Source organism: Neofelis nebulosa, chromosome 12, assembly GCF_028018385.1.
Source record: "Neofelis nebulosa isolate mNeoNeb1 chromosome 12, mNeoNeb1.pri, whole genome shotgun sequence".
Lineage (NCBI taxonomy): Eukaryota > Metazoa > Chordata > Mammalia > Carnivora > Felidae > Neofelis > Neofelis nebulosa.
Genome location: NC_080793.1, coordinates 43,082,424 through 43,105,398, shown reverse-complemented (window position 1 = coordinate 43,105,398; position 22,975 = coordinate 43,082,424). Strand labels below are relative to the sequence as shown.

The window sequence follows — 22,975 nt, the reverse complement described above, 5'->3', positions numbered from 1 at the left end:
TGCCAGTATTCATCGCTATAAAGTTCCCCTTTACCACTGTTTTCACTGAGTTCAATACATTTTGGTCTGCTGTGCTTCTATTTTCATTTGTCTTGGGATATTTCCTAATTTCCCTCTGATTTCTTCTTTGATTTATTGATTGTTTAAGAGCATTTTAATTTCCACATATTTGTGGGTTTTCCAGTTTTGCTTCTGCTGTTGATATTTAGCTTCATTCCATTGTAGTTGTGAAAGATACTTTGTATTATTTTAATATTTAAAAATGTATTAAGTTTGGTTTGTGGCCTAACATATGTTCTATCTTGGAGAATGTTCCATGTGAAAAATATGTATTTTGCTAATATTGGGTGGAGTGTTCTCTACATTTCTGTTAAATTCAATTGGACTATAGTGTTCAAGTCTTCTGTTTCCTTATTGATCTTCTGTCTAGTTTTCTTCCACTATTAAAGCAGGGTTTTCAAGTCTCTGACCATTATTGTAGAGCTCACTATTTCTCATTTTAATTCTGTCAGTGTTTGTTTTTATATACTTGGAAGCTCTGATCTTTGCTGCATATACCTTTATTATATCTTCTTGGTGAATGGACCCTATAATAATTATATAATGTCCTCTGTCTCTTTTAAATTTTTTTACTTAAAATCTATTTTGTCTGATTTATCATCTATTTTGTCTTCTCCATTTTGGTTACTATTTGCATGGAATATATTTCACTTTCAAGGTATGCATGTCCTCATATCTAAAGTGAGTTTCTCATATACAACATGTAGTTAGAGGATCCTGATTTATTTTGTTTTGTTTTTATCCAATTTGCCAATCTATGTCTTTTGACTGAGGAGTTCACTCCACATATCTGTTGTTTTAAGCCACTACATCTTTGAGTAATCACAGCAATGCATAAAGACCACAATTCCTGTATACTAATTAATAATGTCATATCTATATTAATACCCTGGTTTTTATAAATATACTGTTGTTCTTATTTTTAGAAAAAAAATATAAAGAAGTATTTCATGATTCAGAGGCACTGTGGCCCGAATTATCCTTAAATGTTTCAGATAGATAAAGATAACGGAAAATGTGGTAAAATGTTAACAGCTGGGAAATCTGGATGAAGGTACATCAACGTCCTTTACTATTACTATTCTTGGGACCTTGCTGTATGTCTAATATCATGTCACAACAATATCATGTCACAACTTAAACAAATTAAAGAAAACAATTCAGAGACTAAAAATTAAGAACACATTACAATCCAAAACATGAATAGACTACAAAGCTAACTTTCACCCTCTGGATTCCAGAAGGAAAGGTAAGAGAAAAATGAGTAAAAGTAATATTTAGATAAATATAAACAGAATTTTCCAGAATTTATGGAAGACAGTCATATAAAAATTAAGTAAAATCAAAATAAAATTTAAAAAATATGGAAAACTTGATACCTGGACATACCACAGTAAAACTGCAGAGGCAGCAAAGACAAAGAAAAAATACTAAATGTTGTGGAGAGGAACGATTGATCATCTTCCCAGAAAGCAATTAGCTTGACAACTGACTTCTAAACAGCAACAATGTACACCAGAAGCCAGTATAATAATAGCTAGAATGTACTAAAGCAAAATAACTATCAACTTAGAATCACATATTCACCAGACATCTTTCAGTGATGAGGAAGGAATAAAGACATTTATAGATAAACAAAAACTGAGCATTTGCTACGAATAATTACTAAATGATACTACTAAATGTAGCTCTTCAGACAGAAGAAAATGATCTCAAGTGGAAGATATCAGATATAAGAAGGAAAGGTAAACAAATAGAGTGAGCAATATTCTTATTTATCTATCTGAAACAAAAATAAAATTGTCATTTGGGTTAAATATTAGAATAGAACTAAAATGCATGAAAATTGCTATAAATTCAAAGGAGGCTGATTGTAGTTGTTATTCCAAGCTCTTACATTGTTTAGAAGGAGAGTGAAGATTGAACTTCACACTTTGGTGAGTTTCCCTATGCATAATTACATTTCTAAGGCATTAAAAGTCTAGAAAATGCTATTACTCTGGTAATAGGCAGTATGATTCCATTTATGTAAAATTGAAAAAAAATACAATGTGTACCCCCTCAACAAATATACAGTGGTAGAAATATGTCTCAAAACTATAAGGAAAAGCAAAAGAATAATAAAATTCAGAAGAGAGCTTATCTCTGAGGACACAAGGAAAGCAAATGGATTGAAGGAAAATATATGGGTTACTTCAAGATATGTTAATGTTTTTCTTACACTGAATGGTATGCAAAGTATGCATTTTGTAGTCTAATTTACAACTCACGCATATTTTAAATATTTTTCCCATATCTCTATTCAATAAAACCAATTAAAAAAAGAAACATCTGAAATAGAAGATTCTGAATGGATTTAGAATGTAGTGTATTACTGTTGTGATGCTGGGTGGTGTTGTCAAATTGAGAAGGAGAACTGTTTTTGATTAGGGAAGCAGCCTGATTAGAAAACAGTGCAAAACCAAATCTAAGGAAGGTCTACATGACATTAAACTCTGCCAGGTAGTTAAGTGTAATAGACTGCAAAATCGCCCTAATTTCTCTCTCCTTCATATATCCACTCCCTTTGGACTATTGCTTTGTAGTTACTCTCAAGAGGTATAATCCATTTGTCTACTCCTTTCATCCAGGTTGCCTTGTGACTTGCTTTGGACAACAGAATGTGGTAACAGCATCACTGGGCCAGTTCTAAACATTGGCCTCAAGAAGTCTTGAATGCTTTCATTCTTTGTCTGCTATGTGAATTTGCTCAAGCTAATCAATTGTATGATAGAGACATGTGGCCCAATCACTCCTAGCACATTAGTCACAAAATTGCAAAATAAGTGAGTGAGCCTATCCTAGACTGGTCAATCCTGGCCTATCCACAGCTGAGCTCATGCACATGAGCCAGCTCAGCTAAAATCAGGCAAGCCTAGGATCACCAAAACTGCCCAATAACCTACAGACCTATAAAAAATAATCAAATGACTATTGTGTTACAAAGCAAGTATGTTTTGGAATAGTGTTTTTCTCAGAAAAAAAAAAAAACTCAGTCAAGCAAACATTAAAGTATCTATCAATCAAAATAAACTTGATTCTATAATTCTACAAGCGGCACATCTTTCCTCCTTATGTTTCCTTTTCTCTGAATGTACTCATACAACATGTTCACCTGGTTGTAACTTTGTAGGGCCATGAAACACTTAATAGTCATGAATATTCCAACTGTATATAAAATGTCCTTATTTTGGAATGTTGGAGACAAGATAAAGTCTTCAAAGATGATACAATCTGAGAAGATAGATTTTCAATTCTTTTTTTAAAAAAAGTTTATGGGTAACATTGCTTAAGGATAAAACAGAAAAACTCAAGGGAAAAAATACACAGGTATGAAAATGAAATGTGCTGATCTCCCTTTTCTTAATTTATGGCACTGTGAAAACCCTAAAGTACTATGGGGCCATGTATTCGTGAGAGCAAGAGAACAGGGGTGGCAGAAGATATTTTTAACAAAGTCATCAAGGCACTCATGAGGATGGCATATTTTCCACGAACAAGCAGCATAACTTAGTTCTCTGCTCGAACACCACACACGGCATAATGCAAACGGCACTCTCAGAATACTGATGCTCCCACAGGGAACTCAACAGTGAACCAGGAAAAGATCACAGTCTCTGACAGCTGATTGGTGAATTAATTAGGTGCTGCACCTTTTTTAATGCAATTGTAAATCACATGTACAGCATGCATTCAGAGTCATAAAAAGATTCCAAGGATGCTAGGCGTCACACAACAGTATGGCAAAATGTAATCAGAGTCCAGAGGGACACCCAATAGGTTTACCAGAGACCTGCTGGGATTAATCTTACATCTCATCCTTTCCGAGGGGAAAATATGGACGGGGTGGCAAAATTATTTAGGCTCCAAGCAAAAGAAATCAATGCCTTTTTATCACTTTCTCTCAAGTTTTCTCAAAACACACTTTACTTCACATTTGTACACTTTCTAACCATCTCTGAAATTATTCCTCCTCATGTAACCTATCAAGTGACAGGGGATTGTGAAGAGAGATCACAGACAGAACCATTTCCACCCTGCAATGACCAGGTCATTGTTACTGCTGCCTATATGCTCTCAAATATTCTTCCATTGCAGGCCTTAGGTGCTAAGTATATCTTATTATGTAACTTATTGTATTTATCAGTTGTGTGATCTTCGGCATGTTATTAATCTCCTCAGCTCTCAGTTTCATCTTCTGCAGAAAGGGGATAATAGGGATGTCTGGATGGGTAAGTTTGTTAAGTGTCCAACTTCAGCTCAGGTCATGATCTCAAGATTCGTGAGTTCAGTTCCCACCTTGGGATCTCTGCTGTCAGCACAGAGCCGGCTTCAGATCCTGTGTCCCCCTATCTCTGCCCCTCCCACCTCACATGCATCCCCTCCCCCTCAAAACATAAAGAAACATTTTTTTTTTAAAGGAAGAGGAAAGTAAACTTCTTTTCATAGGGTCATTATGGAAATTAAGTAAATATTGTAAGGTGCTTAAAACAGTGCCTGGCCCATGCCTGATAAGTTCTATAAAAGTTGTTGCATAAATGGTGATGCAAAAATGATGTTATCCTATTTGCACTGCGGTCCATTAGCAATGAAATGTTTGACCACTTTGATTTCTCAGAAAACGCAGCTGAAGTACACAGTTTAAATACAAAAGTACTAACAGAGCTGCATGTATAGAGGATCGGAATGTGGGAGTTCTCAGATTTACTATTTTTTTCTATTATTTTCTGTAACTTGGGAAGATGAGGAGATAAACAAAAGACAGGAATTATTTCTGTCAGATTTTTTTAAAAAGGCACTAAAATTCATTTCAAGCCTCCTTTTTGGTGACAAACGGATCATGCTGCAGGCATGTGGGGTTGCAGCTGTACTTTGATTAGCTACCCCCATGCCTTGTGGCCCTGTGGGAATGGCAGGCAGCACATGAGAAGCCGATTCAACATACATATTAATAATATTTTAACCTCTTCCAATAAAACACTGATCACTGAAAATACACAGGGGTATAGAAAGAACACATAAAACATTTTAAAAGGTTATTCTTAATTTTAGTTTCCTTTCCCTTCCCTGCCTGCTCTGCACTGAAGATAACTGTTGAGTCATGAAATGATCAATTACCATGCGCATGGAATGCATGCGGACCAGTTGAGGGTTGAGAGAAGCACAAAAAATGGACCAGCATCCCTGGGAGAATCAACCTGAGTTTATATCTGAACTGGAAAGAGTAAAGATGCCAAAGATATTTAAGTCCCTTATTCAGCACGATGATACTGTGATACTCATAGATGCAAAAACGCTATCAATAGGTAATATGAGATATTTGGTAAATAGGAGTCAGAAGTTAAATATTTATATTGAGAGAGTGTATTGCATCCTGTTTTATTCCTAAAAGGATTTGAGATAGCTAACTAAGTTGTTTTGGTGTGTGATAAAATAAATGAGGAAAAATTTTAAAACTGAACAGATATAATAATGCCAGAGATAATGTTAGTACCTACTTGAAATCAAATAGCTTATGGCTGGGGGAATCCAGATCTATTGGAATCCTTTCTCAGACAACAGTACTGCACTTTGGGTCATTCCTAAGGGAACTACCTGCAAAGAACAATGGTAAAGGGGGGCAAGTTCCTCTTTCTTATTAATAGTCTTTGGGACCTGCCAACTATGGTCACCTGGGCTAGAATCAGGATCTGGGTTAGAAACCTCAGAGATCTCTGCTACCCAACTCTAAATTTAAGCCCAAATCATAGATTTTACATTGATCAGAATGGATGTTTTCAAGAAAAATAATAGGTCAGAGAGAGCTATCTAGGGAGTAAGCCCTTAGTTTACCATTGGAAATAAGACAAAAAAGGAGAAGAGTGTATTAGATAGCCAAGCTCCTCCATGTGGAAGGGCTTTAGCTTTCCAGTTTGAAAGGAAGAGAAGACGGACTGAATCCCACACACATAAATATTCATTGGATGGCTACCCTGCAACATCCTGGAATCTCTCCCATCAGATGATTATCTCCGATTCCCGGGAATTGAGTCTTCCTCCTCTCGGAAAGCTCTTCCCGAAGATATTGCACAGGTGGCTCCTTCTTATCACCCAAGTCTCCAATTAAAACGTACCTCTATGGTAAAGCCTTTCAGAACAACACAGTTTCAAGTGACTTCTCAGGCTCTCAACTTGTTTTAATACTTACCATTACTGAATGTTTTCTTTTACTTATTTTTATTGTTAATGAACTCCATACTCTACACCACTCATTTAGAACATTAAGTTCAATGACAATAAGGATCTTGTCTGTATCATTACCTCATATACATGTGAGTACTAAGTGAACGTAATAGGTGCTCCACAAATGTTTACTGAGTGGATACATGCTTGAATGTGTGTTTTGATAAATCAAGAAAGGTGGTGGAAAGAGAACAATTTCTTGGGAATCTATTTTAATATTGATGATAGCTAACATTTACCAAGAATGGACATTAATATATTAAGTGTTATCTTTTTTTAAATCTTCACAATACACCATGATATTAACACTGAAAAGAAAAATAAGGTCACATTTTGACCAAATCTACCTTAGAGCCCAATAAAGGAGATGAGATCCACACCTACACTAATCCCATAGCAGTTAAGCGTTACTACCATATATGCCATTGGATTTTGTTTACTTGCCAGGCACATGCAACAGATTTAGTTTTGAGCTTCCTAGTACCCTACACACACCTGAAAATAAATCTATTACACAGTCTACTGGAATAGTTAAAAACAACTTTGTAGAAGCAGCCATGTGTTTGGAATGCTGAGACTAGAAGGATGTCCCATGATCTTCTTAATGGAGAAACTTTAGGATGAAGAAAACCACACCATGAATGACATTACAACAATCAATGCAAGCATGGGTTTCTAACATCTATAACACAAATCAGTGTAAGTCGATTGCATTGATTCAAGCTGTGGTCCAGTGAAAGCACTTCTACAGAGTAAACACAAATATTTTAATAGTCTTGTTTAATCCACTGCTAAAATTTAAGCTACACTGATGAATGAAAAGGATTTGTATCATTTACTATTTCTTGCCACTATTTTGTTGACACTGGCTGGCAGAAATTATGATGCATATATAGTATGATGAGTGAAATACCACAAACATTTGGTGTTATTAATTAAGGCTATATCCATGGGTTTTATTTTTTTAAAATTTTTTTTTCAACGTTTTTTATTTATTTTTGGGACAGAGAGAGACAGAGCATGAACGGGGGAGGGGCAGAGAGTGAGGGAGACACAGAATCGGAAACAGGCTCCAGGCTCCGAGCCATCAGCCCAGAGCCTGACGCGGGGCTCGAACTCACAGACCGCGAGATCGTGACCTGGCTGAAGTCGGACGCTTAACCGACTGCGCCACCCAGGCGCCCCTATCCATGGGTTTTAAAACATGCATAATTTTGGCATCTTCTCAGGAGCTGAGACATTCAACCAGAACACTTACCCAAACTGGCTAACATTATACCTATGCAGCAAGCACAAAAGGGAATGGAATATCTATGGCCAAGTCTAGATTTCCCCAGAAAACAAAAACAGAAACTGTTTTTTTTTTCTAATACATGAACAGAAGCCTAACAGAAAGGCTAATATCTTACCCTAGTCATAATCCAAAACCATTAAACAATAATAGATAAAGCACCCGCAGAATAATTTAACTTTAATCTATGCTATAAAATGTACTCCTAGGTAGCTACATTAATTATTAGGCTCTAATTCACAGTCAGTGGATTGGAAAAGCCTGTAGTTTGTAATGGCTGATTTTAAGCCATTCTTTCTTACCATCATTAGCACATGAGTGTCCATAACAATATCACACCATGAGCTGTAATTTCACGTCCTCTTTTTACAGACTAGTGAACTAAGCCCCAGAGATGTAAATTGCCAAAGTGACAGAGGCAGTGAGTGAGAAGCTAGGAATGCTTCTCTGTGCCTGAGATTATAACCACTAAAATTCAGCCACACTATTGGCAACTTCGGTCAGAAAGATGAAATTCATAGATTTTTGGAGTTAGAAAGAATCTTGGGGTCATTTGCTTAGCTTCCTTATTGTATAGATGAACTAAAACAGAGTAAATAGTTGACTTCAACTCCATATTCTACTTAGTGATACAATTAAAATTGAACCATTCCAGCATTTTTTCTAAATAAAATTTCTTTATATAAAAATAATCTTAAATTAAGAAAACATAGGGCATAATAAAGTATCACTTATTATTAAAATATTAATGGTATATATAAATACTAATGATGTATGTAAACGATTATTCTCCAAATAAAAGACCATCAAAGAATGATAGAATAATGGAATAAATACAAACTGTCATCTTTTCAAACACTGATTGATACATGAATCCCCAATGAGAAGCACTTAACCAGCCAACCATCTTCAGGTGACATCTCTAGAAGGAGGGCTCTTAATGCTTTATGAAACAGCCCATTCTGTTTGGGGAAAAATTCTATTTTTAACAGTTTTTGTTCATTTAAATCCATATAATGTTATTTTACAAATATTTCCCATATTGGGTCACAGTAGGCCCAAATGTCTTAAGACCTTCTTCATAGTCACAGCTATAAATACTAACCTCCCTTCCATCTGGCATTGATTCAGATATTTGCAGAGAATTATCATCTCTAACACTTGTTCATCTTTTCTTCTCAAAACAAGGCATATCTAATTCTTTCACATTTTCAAACTCCCTCATTAGCATGCTTGCTCTGGACAGTTATCCTCAGGTTTATCAATATCCTCCTTCAACCTATGGACTCAGGTCACACTTGCTTTGGGGTTGCTCTACTCAGAGTGTGAACCTAATTTATAGCCCCCTCTCTGTTCAAAAGGTCCATATTAATGTCATCCACATTTCAATTTTGCACACTGGTCATTACACTGATGACACTAACCTTCTAAACTTGAATCTATGATTTTATTTGAACAACAAAAATGTCTCTGCTATCTTCATAATTTACCTCACCCTTAACTAATACTGATTTACATTATGTATGTATATTATATATATTCTGATGGCTTGAGAATGGAGAAAATAAATTTTAAAACCTCAGCAAAGATTTTGAGGAAGTAAAGAATGGTAATGAAAAACAGGTAAATAGTTCAATACCTGTGGTAGGAAGGCAATGCTAAAATCTGTCTTTGTCACTTTAGATGAAGACTTGATTATGTGCAAAGAAGGAGCCAGTGTTGAGGGGAGTGGGGACTGAAAATGGAAGTAAAAATGAGCCTAACTATTAGAACAAGAACCTAGAGGAAACAGCATCTGTGCTTTCATTCTGCTTTTGTTATATAATTTAAAATTTTGTTAAAGTGAAAGTTTCCATATGGTTTTGATGCCTCTTAAAAGTCCCATCAAAATAAAGTATTAATTTTTAAAATAACCTCTACTCATGTAATAAATTAATAGTGTGTTTTTTCATTTTTTTTGCTGATAAAAATAAAATCACTTTCTGTCTACTATCTACATCTGAAGAACAGCCAGCATTCTCTGGGTTCACAATCAGAGATAGATTGTAGAGCTTCACATGAATTCGAGTGGGAAAAATAGGTTAATTTATCAGGATTACTTAAGCCGCCTAAAATAACTGAAAGAGTATACTAAGAAATATTCAAAGAAGCAATTACATTTAACAGTGTCTTCAAATCACGTTACATTTATCATACTTTAAGTACCATTGAATATTCTTTTTTGATTGGAAGAGACCTATGAATGGCAGACTCTTGTGCTGAGCAAATGAACAGTTTTCCCTAATTCTTTTTACATGACTGTCTGTTCCTTCCCTATTATCTCATCTAAGTCAACATAATGGCGAATGATATGTCTCAACATGCAGTTCATGATTTAATTTTTTTAAACTAAAATTCAAGTTAGTTAACATACAATGCAGTATTGATTTCAGATGTAGAATTTAGTGATTCATCATTTACACATGACACCTACTACTCATCCCAAAAAGTACCCTTCTTAAAGCCCATCACCCATCTACCCCATCCCCCAACTACCTCCCCTCCATCAACCCTCAGCTTGTTCTCTATATTTAAGAGTTTCTTATGCTTTGCTTCCTTCTCTGTTTTTATATTATTTTATTTTTCCTTCCATTCTCCTATGTTTGTCTTTTTGTTGTTGTTGTTTTTTAAATTCTACATGAGTGAAATCATATAATATTTCTCTTTCTCCCACTGACTTATTTCATTCATCATAATACACTCTAGTTCCATCCACATTGCAAATAGCAACATTTTATTCTTTTTGATCAATTTAAATTTGGTCGATGATAGCTTTATTGCTTAAAAAAAAAAAACACCTCACCAATTCAGTATACTTTATGCTTGTTTAATATCTCCTTGAAATACATTTTGTTTCATTGAAATCTATATTTCTGTCCACAGAGAGTGTCAGTTTCCTGTAGGCCCCAAAACATCATCCCAAACATATGTGTGCATTTGTGTGCATGTGCGTGTGTGTGTGCATGTGTGTGTGTGTCTACCATTTGTACCTGGTAGACTATTGGCAAACTAAACGCAAAGGCATTCTTTCCTTGCTGTTATTGTTTGTCTGATAGACATGTGAAGGAGTGCTGGAAGCAAGCCTATTTATTTTCTAGGAAACCCATTTTTTCAGAAGCAAATGTTCTTTGTTTTACTTTTGGTCTTCATGAGGACACAAGCAAGCAGTCCCACATGTCTCCCTGTAGTTGTGTTAAATGAGGACTTTCCTAACAGTCACCAGTCAAGACTTATCTTTCTGGGCATATCTCAATTCCTAATTCATCCCTCTGTAATGAACAGAAAGCAGTGATTGCTAATGCCTCAATTTGCTCTCTAACAATTAAAAGCAAAAAAATAATAGTAATAAAAATAAAAAATAAAAACCATGTTGTAATACTTGGTAAATGGCTGCCACCAGCAGAGAAAGAGGAGATAGAAAAACAAGGGAGATTTTTCAGGGAAAAGAACATTATCTATACCAACACACAAAGGCCACTAAAAGGCTATGAAGTAGTTTCTATTCTTTTACATATATATGTATATTTCTATCTATATCTATATCTATATATAGATATTAAATACTTAATTAGTTAATGTTATGTCTGCCAGGACTAAAACAAAACAAAACAAAACAAAACAAAACAAAACAAAACAAAAGGAAAGGAAAGAAAAAAAAATGCCCAGAAGTAACCCTAACCTGGATGTAACTCACTTTCCACTTCAAATTAATAGCGATGTACCTCCACTATCGTTATTCATGTCATAAGTACTGATAAAGTAAATATCTTTAACTAACACACTTTATGCAAAACATTTAAACTACAACATTTAACTATAATACCATGGTGTTTAAAAGGGCAAAAATCAGTTTAAACAAATAAAAATGGTATACAGACTGTCAGAAACATATCACATATAACATATATAATAGTTTTACAGAGAAAAATGTATAAGCCTAACAGGGGATTGTCAATATGTCATAGGCCCTGGTCACTTGGGGGCTAACAAACCAGAGGAACTACTTAATTAAATGCATGATTAAATAAAAGAAAATTAATTTCCTTCTTGTTATAAAGAAAGTCTGAAGACATGAAATGGCATTTCATTTCATCCTGAAAATATAATTAAAATAAATTTAGTATTTACCTCATATGATTAAAACTCCATCCAACACTTTAGAAGCCCAAGCAGCTCATGATACAGTGATACAGCCTTCCCGTGGCACTCTTCAATTTCTGTAAATATAAGGAAGGTGAAAGAGTGCATTTAGAGCCAATATGTGTCTTTGTAAAATGATACTGATTAGCTATGAAATGTTTATAATCACTCCACAATGCCTTTTAAAAAGTACCTCCCTACATGTAGCTGTTATCAGTTTTAAATGCACAATATAGCAATGAAAATTATGTCATCTGAGACTTTCAAGGCACTAAAATAGACTACAGCTTATAATACACCACAAAAAAATAAATAAATAAGACCACTCAATTGCATGTTATTTTACTGCAAGAGGCTGTTATACTGTGAAAACTAAGGCATTTGTAATTTAAATTATATTGACATGACCAAAATAAATATTTTTCTAGTCTACCAATGAGGGCATCATCTCATTGTTTAGTTTTTACCACTGACTTCTTTACGAGGCTTTAGCAAGTATTCTTACTTCATATCCCTAATTTTCCTGGAAAAGATTCATATAATGTGAGAAATGACTGTCATTCACTTGATACATTGATAAGCAATAGGTAGGCATTTAAGTGTATTCTGCTTCTAGATAACACACACTATATACAGAAAAAAAAACACAACACAATAGCTCAAACTTTCACAACCTGTTTCAGTGATTTGTAGGTGAAACTTTTTAATCATATTTTCTCCTATCTACTCGCTAAAAGAGAAATACAGTGATAGGCTAGATATATAGATACTTAGCTGCAGTCCAATGCTGCTTCTCCATTCTCAAACACATACTATTTAGGTAGAACAGGAAATGTTTTACATTCCTCTCCTACATCTTCCTCACAATGATAAGCCTTATTCATGTACTGTTAAATTCAGGCACAAATTTCAATGTATCAGTACTATGGACATCTGCCCCCTACCCTCCAAACCCTTTCTGAAAATCTCTAATCCAGTAGGTGACAAAGATCAGGATAGGAACACAGATGGTGGGGAAATGGTACTCCTGAGAAGTATAATTTGTCCAGGCACCTGTAGCACATTAGAACAGAAATAAATGAGCATCTTCTAAATACAAGAGTGACCAAAAGAACAGTGACCAAAAAGAAGGGCTGAATTCATACAAATTACATCACCAACTCAATTTTTCTAAATGCTACTATTGAAAACCACATAGGCATATTTAGTACCTATAGATATAAAGACATATATATTCATATATAACATAGATGGATAGATAGATAAAAAGATGGATAAGCTAGATCCCTCAGTATGTGCTTCTTTGTATCTTTTGTCAGTTACTGGATATTAGAACTTTGAAGAAAAGATGCTTTCTAGCCAAATAAATTCTGTACAGTAAGTAATATGTCCCATTAAATTCTAGAGAGAGATCAGGAACTACATTTACATTAGGGAGAAACATACTGTAAAGGAAAGCATTGACCACTTTTGGCAGGAAAGAGAGTATTCTAAAATTCAGAATAGTAGGAAACTAGCCAGGCAAATGGTAAAATACCAAGGAAGGCTGCATTACATTTTATGAATGTCTAGACATTTTGCACAACTATCCTTCTTTCCAGAGAACGCATCAACTAATCCAATACCTCATCACCTTCTAACTCTGTATTCACAATTGTGTGCCTTGTTTTCATTGTTATTTATAATTCTACAGTAAACAACCCCAACTATTATTGAAGGCTCACTGTGACAAGTGCCATGATAGATGTTTTCATATGCCCATCTCATTTAATCAATAAGATATATGCAGTGTCACACTTTGCAGACAGTAGCCATTGTCTTCTACACCATATGTCTCAGCATAAAAATCATAAATTGAAAAAAAAATTCCTAATTTGGAAGTTGCCTGTTCTATAAAAGAAAGTGCTCTTTCCAACTAACTGTAAATTTTAAGTTCTCAATATTTTGTGTCTTTTAATGTCTAAAGTATTTATTGAATAATTAATAATGTACAGGAGATATGAAAATTACCAAATAAAATCCATTATCTAGTTACCTAAAACTTGTATTTTTGCATTCCAGTGGGGTGGGAGGATGATCCTGGAACCTCACAAGTCCTTTTGCTTATGATTACATTCAAAGATTAAATTTATGACATCTTTAAGGAAGAAGGAATATGGATTACACCTTCAACCCACACACTGGAATTACCTAATTTTGCTGAAAGAAGATAATTTTAATTAAGACCAAATATTGCTTGAGGGAGATGAAAAATATCCTATGATAATAAAGTAAATGGCACGAATGCAAAAGAAGCTACTAGATATAAGGGATTAGAGACAGAGACTATTTTGCCAAATGGGAAATAAAAATTAAATTTGGGAACAGATAAGGTAATGGAGAAAGAAGGCGGGGGGAAATGTGTTGATAAAACCCATAAAAGTGCATATGTCTGTTGTTGTTGTTTTTTTGTTTTTTGTTTTTGTTTTGGTTTTTGGTTTTTGTTTTTTGTTTGTTTGTTTGGTTTTTTTTTTGGTAGGAGTTGAAGGAGTACAATTGTTGAAGTTGAAATTCCTTCCGAGTTTTCTGGGTTATTATTAACGGAACACTGAAACACAAAAATGCAAAGCCATAATTACTAAAAAATGAAATCAGGGTCGCCTGGGTGGCTCAGTCGATTAAGCGTCTGACTTGGCTCAGGTCATGATCTCTCGGTCCGTGAGTTCGAGCCCCGTGTCGGGCTCCGTGCTGACCGCTCAGAGAGCCTGGAGCCTGTTTCAGATTCTGTGTCTCCCTCTCTCTCTGACCCTCCCCCGTGCATGCTCTGTCTCTCTCTGTCTCAAAAATAAATAAACGTCAAAAAAAATTTTTAAAAAATGAAATCAATGATTATAATAACGGGGCATCACGTTCTACACCAAATACTAACATATGAGAGAAGAATGCAGGCCCAAATGTGGTCCTGGGTGGGGTGACTCATTCATCTTAATTTGGGGAGATCCTCCATACTAAAATGATTTAGAAAAGAGCAAAAAGATATTAGTAATAGAAGCTATTGTTCTGAGGAAGAAGAAGGAGACTGTGAAAAACCGTTTTCATGAGAATTGGTCGATGTGGCTCAGCTGAGCTGAGGACAGAATTCAAAACGAAGAATGTGATGAACTATACCCTCAACATTTTGATTGAGGCACACAATTTGAGATAGCTGATAAGGTCTAGAACACAAAAAATGAGGACTTGATGAATGTGTATTTGCAAGCAAGCATTTAGTAGACAAAACAAAAACAAAAACGCCCATCCGTGTATAAAATAAAATAAAAAATAGTGCACGTGCATAGGACACTCGATAAAAATCATACTTAAAGCAGACAGTGTACCTAATAACCCTGAGGGAAAACCTGTAAATAGTTCATAAAATATACACACAATTTTTTTTTACCTTAAGTCTACAAAAATTATGCCATTTCCCCCCACCCTAAGATCCTGTGATTAAATACTGATGGAAATAAAACAATATTCCAGGCCTTCTGGCTTCCAAGTCTGTTTCCTCCTTACTACGTGATATTGCCTCCCTCATTTCTAGTATCTTTGTATAATGAGATGGTTATATACTACAGCTGCATCCCAAATGGGTATGCAATACCGATCAAATAATGACTGTAAGTGCAGCAGGGGATCAACGTGGGGATTAAAGCACAATGCAGTTACCCCAGTCCCTAGAATTCAGTGAGGAATTAAAGAGCAGCTGTTACTGTTATTATTGTCTACAAAATGGGAGAAAATCTTACTAAGAGGAGTATATAATAATGAAGAAAGAAAAAAAGTGTGAAAAAGCCTCGATGAAGATGCTGAAACAATTCCATAGGGATTAATATTTTTAAGATACAACCTGGGCAGGTTTAACGCCTTTTCGAATGAGTGACTTTAACTTCAATGTTAAATATATGTAAATGTAATTTGTAGAAGAATAATTGTTGTTTTATTTACTTTTAGAGATGAGTATGATAACCTCCAAGGATAAGCGATATTTTAAATGGCTTCATACTGGGATAAGAATACCCTTTAGGTTTATGGTGTAGTGCTAAGGAGAGTTTGGATACCAAAAAAAAAATAAATAAATAACAGTCTTCTTGGAACTTCAATGCTATTTTTGAGGGAAAAACACATACTTACACTGTCAGTATTTCTAGGTATAAATACCCTCAGTTATGATTTACATTTTATAATGTAAATCACACCCTTATGGGGAAGAGTTTGAAAATCCTTGCTTTAAATGAAAAATCAGACATTTTTACCATTCTTGTCTCTCCTCTTCTACAACATTTTCTAGTGATTGTCATACTTTATCTCAAACTGGGGGGAATGGGAGAAGGCTTTTTCAGAGGAAATATAGAGAGAGTATATGGCATCTTTTCCTAAAAGGAAAGTAAATCTCTGACTGACTTACTAATTTTTTAAATTCACCGTTATTTATACTTACTATACAATAGTCTGTGGGCTCTGTACAACCTAATTATTGATATATTTAAGAACATATACACATATACACACTCACTCAATAAACCAAGATGATCTATTGGTTACTGTTGTAACTTTCACAGAAGACCACATCTAAGGAATTAACACAGAGAAGATGATATCATCACAGTGAAAAGTTCTAAGAAATTAACTTTTTGGATGATCCCTTAAAACAAATAATACAGCACTATCTAAGGAGGATCCAAGTGGTGTGCAGCCTCTGACTTGCTGTCTCATCAACATGTTGGATAGCTTAGATTTTGGTTTAAAGAACGGTCCACCCTGCATTAGGGAGAGAGTTGTACAGAGAGAAGACCAAGTGTTGTGAATTATTGTAGGACATCTGTCTCCTCTTCATATTATTAACTTTTTTTTCTTTCTGGTCATAAAATAGAAGGAAGAAGTGAAATAACCTGTCTACTATGAGCCTAAATATGATGCTTTAAAATGTAATTTAATACATTCATCAAAAGATAAATCATAGAAGGTAGGTAGTACTGTCCGTTAGCAAACATAGAAACTGAGGCTTAGAAAGTGATGCAGCATTTTTTTTTCAAGATCACAGACCTTTCCATTATATAGCACTGCCTCCAAAGTATCAACTATAGATAGCTTTGATCATGGGACTGGTTAGAACAAATGTTAAATTCAATTCAGTGGTGTTTAATAAAACTTGAAATCTGTAATGAGTGCAGTTGACCAGAACTGGATGATTTAAGTGTTTTATCATTAAGATTTCAGGGTCGTTAAATAAAAGTGAAGTCTGAATAAAAGCTTTTTCTTTTTTCTGGTTTGTTAATGTTATATTCTAAACTGATACTAAAAAATTTTATTAAGATTTATAAAAAATATAATATCTACTCTTTTCAACAGGTGTTTTTGCTTAGTAACTTGCTTCATTAATATGACATTCCTAACAGATTGACATAATATAAATGACATTTCCTGGAATCATAAATTTATTCAACACTACATTTCCATTAGGATAGGATAAATAGAATATACCATTTATTAGATCTTAAATCTAATTTAATAAAAGTGTATATAATTCTTTTTTTTCCTGACGAGATTTAATTTAAATTCAAGTTAGTTAACATAGAGCATATAGTGTAGTATTGGTCTCAGGAGAAATTAGTGATTCATCACTTACATATTAACACCCAGTGCTCATCACGACAAGTGCCCTCCTTCATGCCCATAACCCATTTAGTCCATCCTCCCTCCAGCAACCCTGGTTCTCTAAATTAGAAGTCTCTTATGGTTTATCTCCCTGCTTTTATCTTATTTTATTTTCCTTCCCTTCTCCTATGTTCATCCATTTTGTTGTTTAAATTCCATATATGATTGAAACCATACAGTATTTGTCTTTCTCTATTTCACTTAGGATAATACACTCCAGTTCCAACCACGTTGTTGCAAATGGCAAAAATTTCATTCTTTTTTGATGGCTAATACTCTATTGTGTGTGTGTGTATGTATATATATATATATATATATATATATATATATATATTTATTTATATATATCTATTTATTTATATATAAATAAATATCTATTTATTTATATATAATAATATATATATTATTTATATATATTATTATATATAAATAAATATATAAATAAATAAATATATGTATATATATAAATATATACATATATTTATTTATATATAAATATATACTTATATTTATATATAAATATATATATATTTATATATATAAATATGTATATATAAATATATATGCATATATATAAATATATTTATATGTATATATATATGCATATACATATATATATATATATATATATATATATATATATATATATACACACACACACACACACACACACCACATCTTTATCCATTCATCAGTCGATGAACATTTGGGCTCTTTCCATAATTTGGCTATTGTTGATAGAGCTGCTCTAAGCATTGGGGTACATGTGCTCCTTTGAATCAGTATTTTTTGTATCTTTTGGATAAATACCTAGTAGTGAGTGCAATTGTTGGGTTGTAGGGTAGTTCTATTTCTAACTATTTGAGGAACCTCCATACTGTTTGCCAAAGTGGCTGCGCCAGTTTGCATTCCCACCAACAGTGCTAAGGGGTTCCCCTTTCTCAGTAGCTATATAATTCTTAATTCTAATATCACAAGACACCTATGCTAATACTAAGAATTAAGCTATATAATTCATAATTCTAATATACTAAATTAGCCATAATATTTTCTGAAGCAATAGAAGGAATATAGAGGGAAAGCAGAAACAAGTTCATTAGGGGTGCCTGGGTGGCTCAGTTGGTTAAAGTCAACTCTTGATTTCAGCTCAGGTCCTTATCTCATGGTTCATGAGTTTGAGCCCCACATCGGGCTCTGCACTGACATGATGGAGACTGCTTGGAATTACCTCTCCCTCTCTCTTCTCCTGCCCCCTCTCAAAAATAAATAAATAAACATTAAAAAAAGGAAGAAAGAAATTCAGTAAGTAATTTTGACTTTGGAATTCAATAAAACTTTTTCATATTGGAGGTAAACGTATTTCCAAATTAAAAAAAAAAAACATAATGACATTATTACTTGACTGAATCACTCTATTGAGATTCCACTCACATGTTGCCCTAGACCATGCCAAAAGAGAATCTTGCAAGCTCAGTACACTAAATCCTATTTTAGTATAAAATGCACATCACCTATTCTTCAGCAGAAAAGAAGAGTGATAAAAGGAGGAATTTTGATTTTTCCTTGTTTCAACTGCCTAATTTTAAACTGCTTTGTGTTTGGTGGCTCCCAAAAGAATGACAAGGACTTCACTCTGGAATGCTTTGGTGACTTACATTTCCATTTGTTCTTGACTTTCTGAGAGATGTGCATGGTAGAGATACTGGTATTTTTATTTGCTTTAATCTTTCAAAACCCACAGGCGTAAAAAAAAAAAAAAAGAAAAAGACTACACTACTATCTTTTTATTAGGTCAATCAAGTTAAAAGTTTTCATTGTGCTTAAACTTTTAAAAAGTTGAAATTCTACTACAGCTGCAATTTTTTTTTAAATAAACCATATATTGCATTTGGTCTTAAAGCATATATTTTAGGGGCACTTGGGTGTCTCAGTAAGTTAAGCGACTGATTTCAGCTCAGGTCATAATCTCACTGCTTGTGAGTTTGAGCTCTGTGTTGGGCTCTGTGCTGACAGTTCAGAGCCTGGACCCTGCTTTGGATTCTGTGTCCCTATTGCTCTCTGCCCTTCCCCCACTCACACTCTGTCTGTCTCTCTCAAAAATAAATAAACATTTTTAAAAACTACCTTTTAAAAATCTATCTCTTTAAATCACACACACATATACATATTAGATCATTTTTGTTTTTTATGTACATTAAAATAATAATAACAAATATACACTGAACACTACCATATGCCAGGCACTATTCTAAGTATCTTCCATATATTTGCTCATTTAATTCTCAAAACAATCAAATGATATTATTTCTATCCCAATTGAAAGATGGAAAATTGAAGCACAGAAAGATTAACTAACAAAGTAATTAACAAAGCTGGCATTTAACTAGGGGTGTGACTCCAGAGCTGGAGCAATTAGCTATATGCAATAATATCTTATTACAAGATACTAATAATGGCATTCTGCTAACAGTATTGTCAAAAATTTTCCTTAACCATCTTCACCACATTTAATCCAAATAAATAAATAAATAAATAAATAAATAAATAAATAAATAAATAAATAATCAAGCCATAGAAGTTCATGTAGGGTGGCACAAACAGGTGAGTGAAACTGACAGAGCTAAATCTTTCTAAAGGCATGGCCATTCCTACATAGTTTACCAAATATTCACAATGTTTGGTAGAGTACTGAACATGTAGTAAACCAGTATCTAAAAATATTTATTGTGTAAGTGAATTAATGAATAAGCTGAGAAACTTGTGTAAGCAGTGACACTTCTGGAAACCTGGCTGGAACTGCCACCTCCAAACACACTTACCAAGTGGACTACTCTAAACTCAGTAGACATCTCATTGGATTCTCACCTCCCATTCTTCACCTTCACTCACAGGTAGTCTCCTGGGCCCTTGTGTTCCATTTGCAACTGCTTAACTCATATTCATTAAATTCTTGTTCTATTTAATAAACTAATGAAAATAATCCAATGTGATTCCAGTTACTATTAATACATTTTAATGGAGGCTTTTGAGATAAAATGTCATAATTAAGAATAGCAATCCTAATGGTGAGAATGTCAGGTAATAATAGCGTACATCAGAAATCCAAACCCAAAAGTCCAAACTGTTGTCCTAGGTTCTCTCACCTTCTTAGGTGCACCCTGAATCTATCTACATTTTATTGTCTTTCCTTGCCACTGTTCCCATGGTTACTCTCAGGGTCAACTAATTGGTTTTCTTACTTGTCCTCTTGCCCTTCCAATCCACTTTCTACCTTCCAGCTAGAGTTATTTTGAAATATAAATTAGATCATGTCTCTCTATAAATAATGACTTCCCTTTGTACTTTAGAGACTATATTTCTTTCTTTCGCTCTGTCAATCAATCTCAGTCTCTCTCTCTTTCTCTACTCCTCCCCTTCGGGCCACATTTGACTTCTCCAGTCTCACCTCCTGGCCTTCTCTCCCTCACTCACCAGACTCCATCTGTGCTAGAAGTGTAGCTTCATTTCAAGGCCCTGACATGGGCTGTTCCTCTATTAGTCCTCTCCCCAGTCTTTGTCTAGCTATTTCCTTCCCACCTTAGTTTTCAGCTTTGATGTTACTTCTAACTATTTACCTCATTCTAAATGGGAATCCCTTCTGACAGTCTGCTACAGATTCCTCAAGTTTTCTGGCCCTGACATTTTTTTTTTTCACAATAATGTAGTGGTTTCGAGCATAAGATTTATTCTCACACTTCAGTAGAATTGGAATCTTCAGTGCACCACTGGCCAGACTGCTTGCCATTAGAGAAGCTGCTTATCCTTGCTATGCTCCAGTTTCCATTTATTTTATTTATTTATTTATTTAGTTAGTTAGTTAGTTAGTTATATTTTAGAGAGTGGAGGAGAGGTGCAGAGGGAGGGAGGGGGAGAGGAGAGAGAGAGAGAGAGAGAGAGAGAGAGAGAGAGAGAGAGAGAGAGAAAGAGAAAGAGAGAGAGAGAGAGAGAGAGAGAGAGAGAGAGAGATGCACCACCGGCCAGACTGCTTGCCATTGGAGAAGCTGCTTATCCTTGCTATGCTCCAGTTTCCATTTATTTTATTTATTTATTTATTTAGTTAGTTAGTTAGTTAGTTAGTTACTTAGTTAGTTAGTTAGTTATATTTTAGAGAGTGGAGGAGAGGTGCAGAGGGAGGGAGGGAGGGGTGGAGAGAGAGAGAGAGAGAGAGAGAGAGAGAGAGAGAGAGAGAGAGAGATGGATGGAGAAAGACTCTCAAGCAGGTTCCACGTTTAGCGTGGAGCCCAACACAGGACTTGATCCCACGACCCTGGGATCATGACCTGAGTAGAAATCAAGAGTGGAATGTTCAATGACTCAGCCACCCAAGTGGTCCAGTTTCCTTATGTATAAAATGAGATACAACACTATCTAGCTGAAAGGATGGTAGCAAGGACTAAGTGAGTTACATTCAAACACCCTGAACAGTGCCCGGCACATTAAACACTGACATTAAATCTGAGCTACCATTATTCAGGGAAATTATATTTCTCTATATTTATATTTAAAAATACCTACAATATATGTTATAATTACATTTACCTGAAATTACATTGATTATATTTGCCTTTTTCATAAGCATGTCAATTCAAGGTGAACAGGAACCATGGTTATATGCTTACCATCATAAATTTGGTTCCTCTAACAGTGCTTAGTTTAGGAAGAGCTCAATCAATACCCATTGAATAAATCAGTTGAATAAATGCATGAGTCTATGAATGCGCAGAAGAAAGAATTTGAAAAAAAAATACAGAAAATAATACAGATCAGCCATCTTTGGGCACATGGGTCTCTGATATCCATAAAATTATACAACACAGACTTAGGGATAATTCAGTCTGTTTCACTTGTTTGGAAAGTTGACTAGATCCAAAAAAATCTTAATATTGTATCCATTTAATTATTTCTCAATTCAAAGGTATTTAAGAAATGACTAAAACACTTGAAAAAAAGTGTTGGGAAGTTGTTTCATCCCCTTTCATCTCTGTCTTGATTGGCTATTAGTGGATAAAAAAAATTTGATGACTCTCAGGAAAAAGTTCTGATAAAATATTTCTGAGTTAAAAAAAATATCTCTTCACTATTAACAAAGCTATAATACAGTTCTTCACGACTAGCTTTTATACCAAGAAAATCTCAAAACCCACTTTCCCACAAAATTCTTCTTCTAACTTTGGTTCTGATCTCTTTGAATTGTTGTTTTAAACCTTCTAAGACATGATCAATGAAAATATCCTGCTGATGCTTTTTAGAAAACTACTGCTATCCTATTCCTTGGGGAAAAAAAAAGAATCTTAAGACTCTTACAGCAAAAAATGATGTTGGCCACTTAGAGTTCACAACCCTTACAACCACCATTTAATGTAGATTTGAGGATAAAATTATAAAAGAACAGTGTGCATACCAAATCCTGTTGAGTTGCTTTTTTTCCTGCTTTCTTAGGAATATTCATTTCATCTTTTAATGTCTTCT

General features: G+C 34.4%; 1 protein-coding gene across 6 annotated transcripts in view; it reads right to left on the bottom strand.

Moving 5' to 3' along the window:
- Positions 1 to 22,975, bottom strand: part of LINGO2 (leucine rich repeat and Ig domain containing 2) — a 1,171,177-nt gene that overhangs the window by 671,281 nt on the left and 476,921 nt on the right. For all 6 annotated transcript variants that reach the window (XM_058695152.1, XM_058695148.1, XM_058695150.1 and 3 more), the window contains one exon: positions 11,780 to 11,868. The gene's annotated coding sequence lies outside the window, so the exon portion shown is untranslated. The remainder of the gene's footprint in view (positions 1 to 11,779; positions 11,869 to 22,975) is intronic.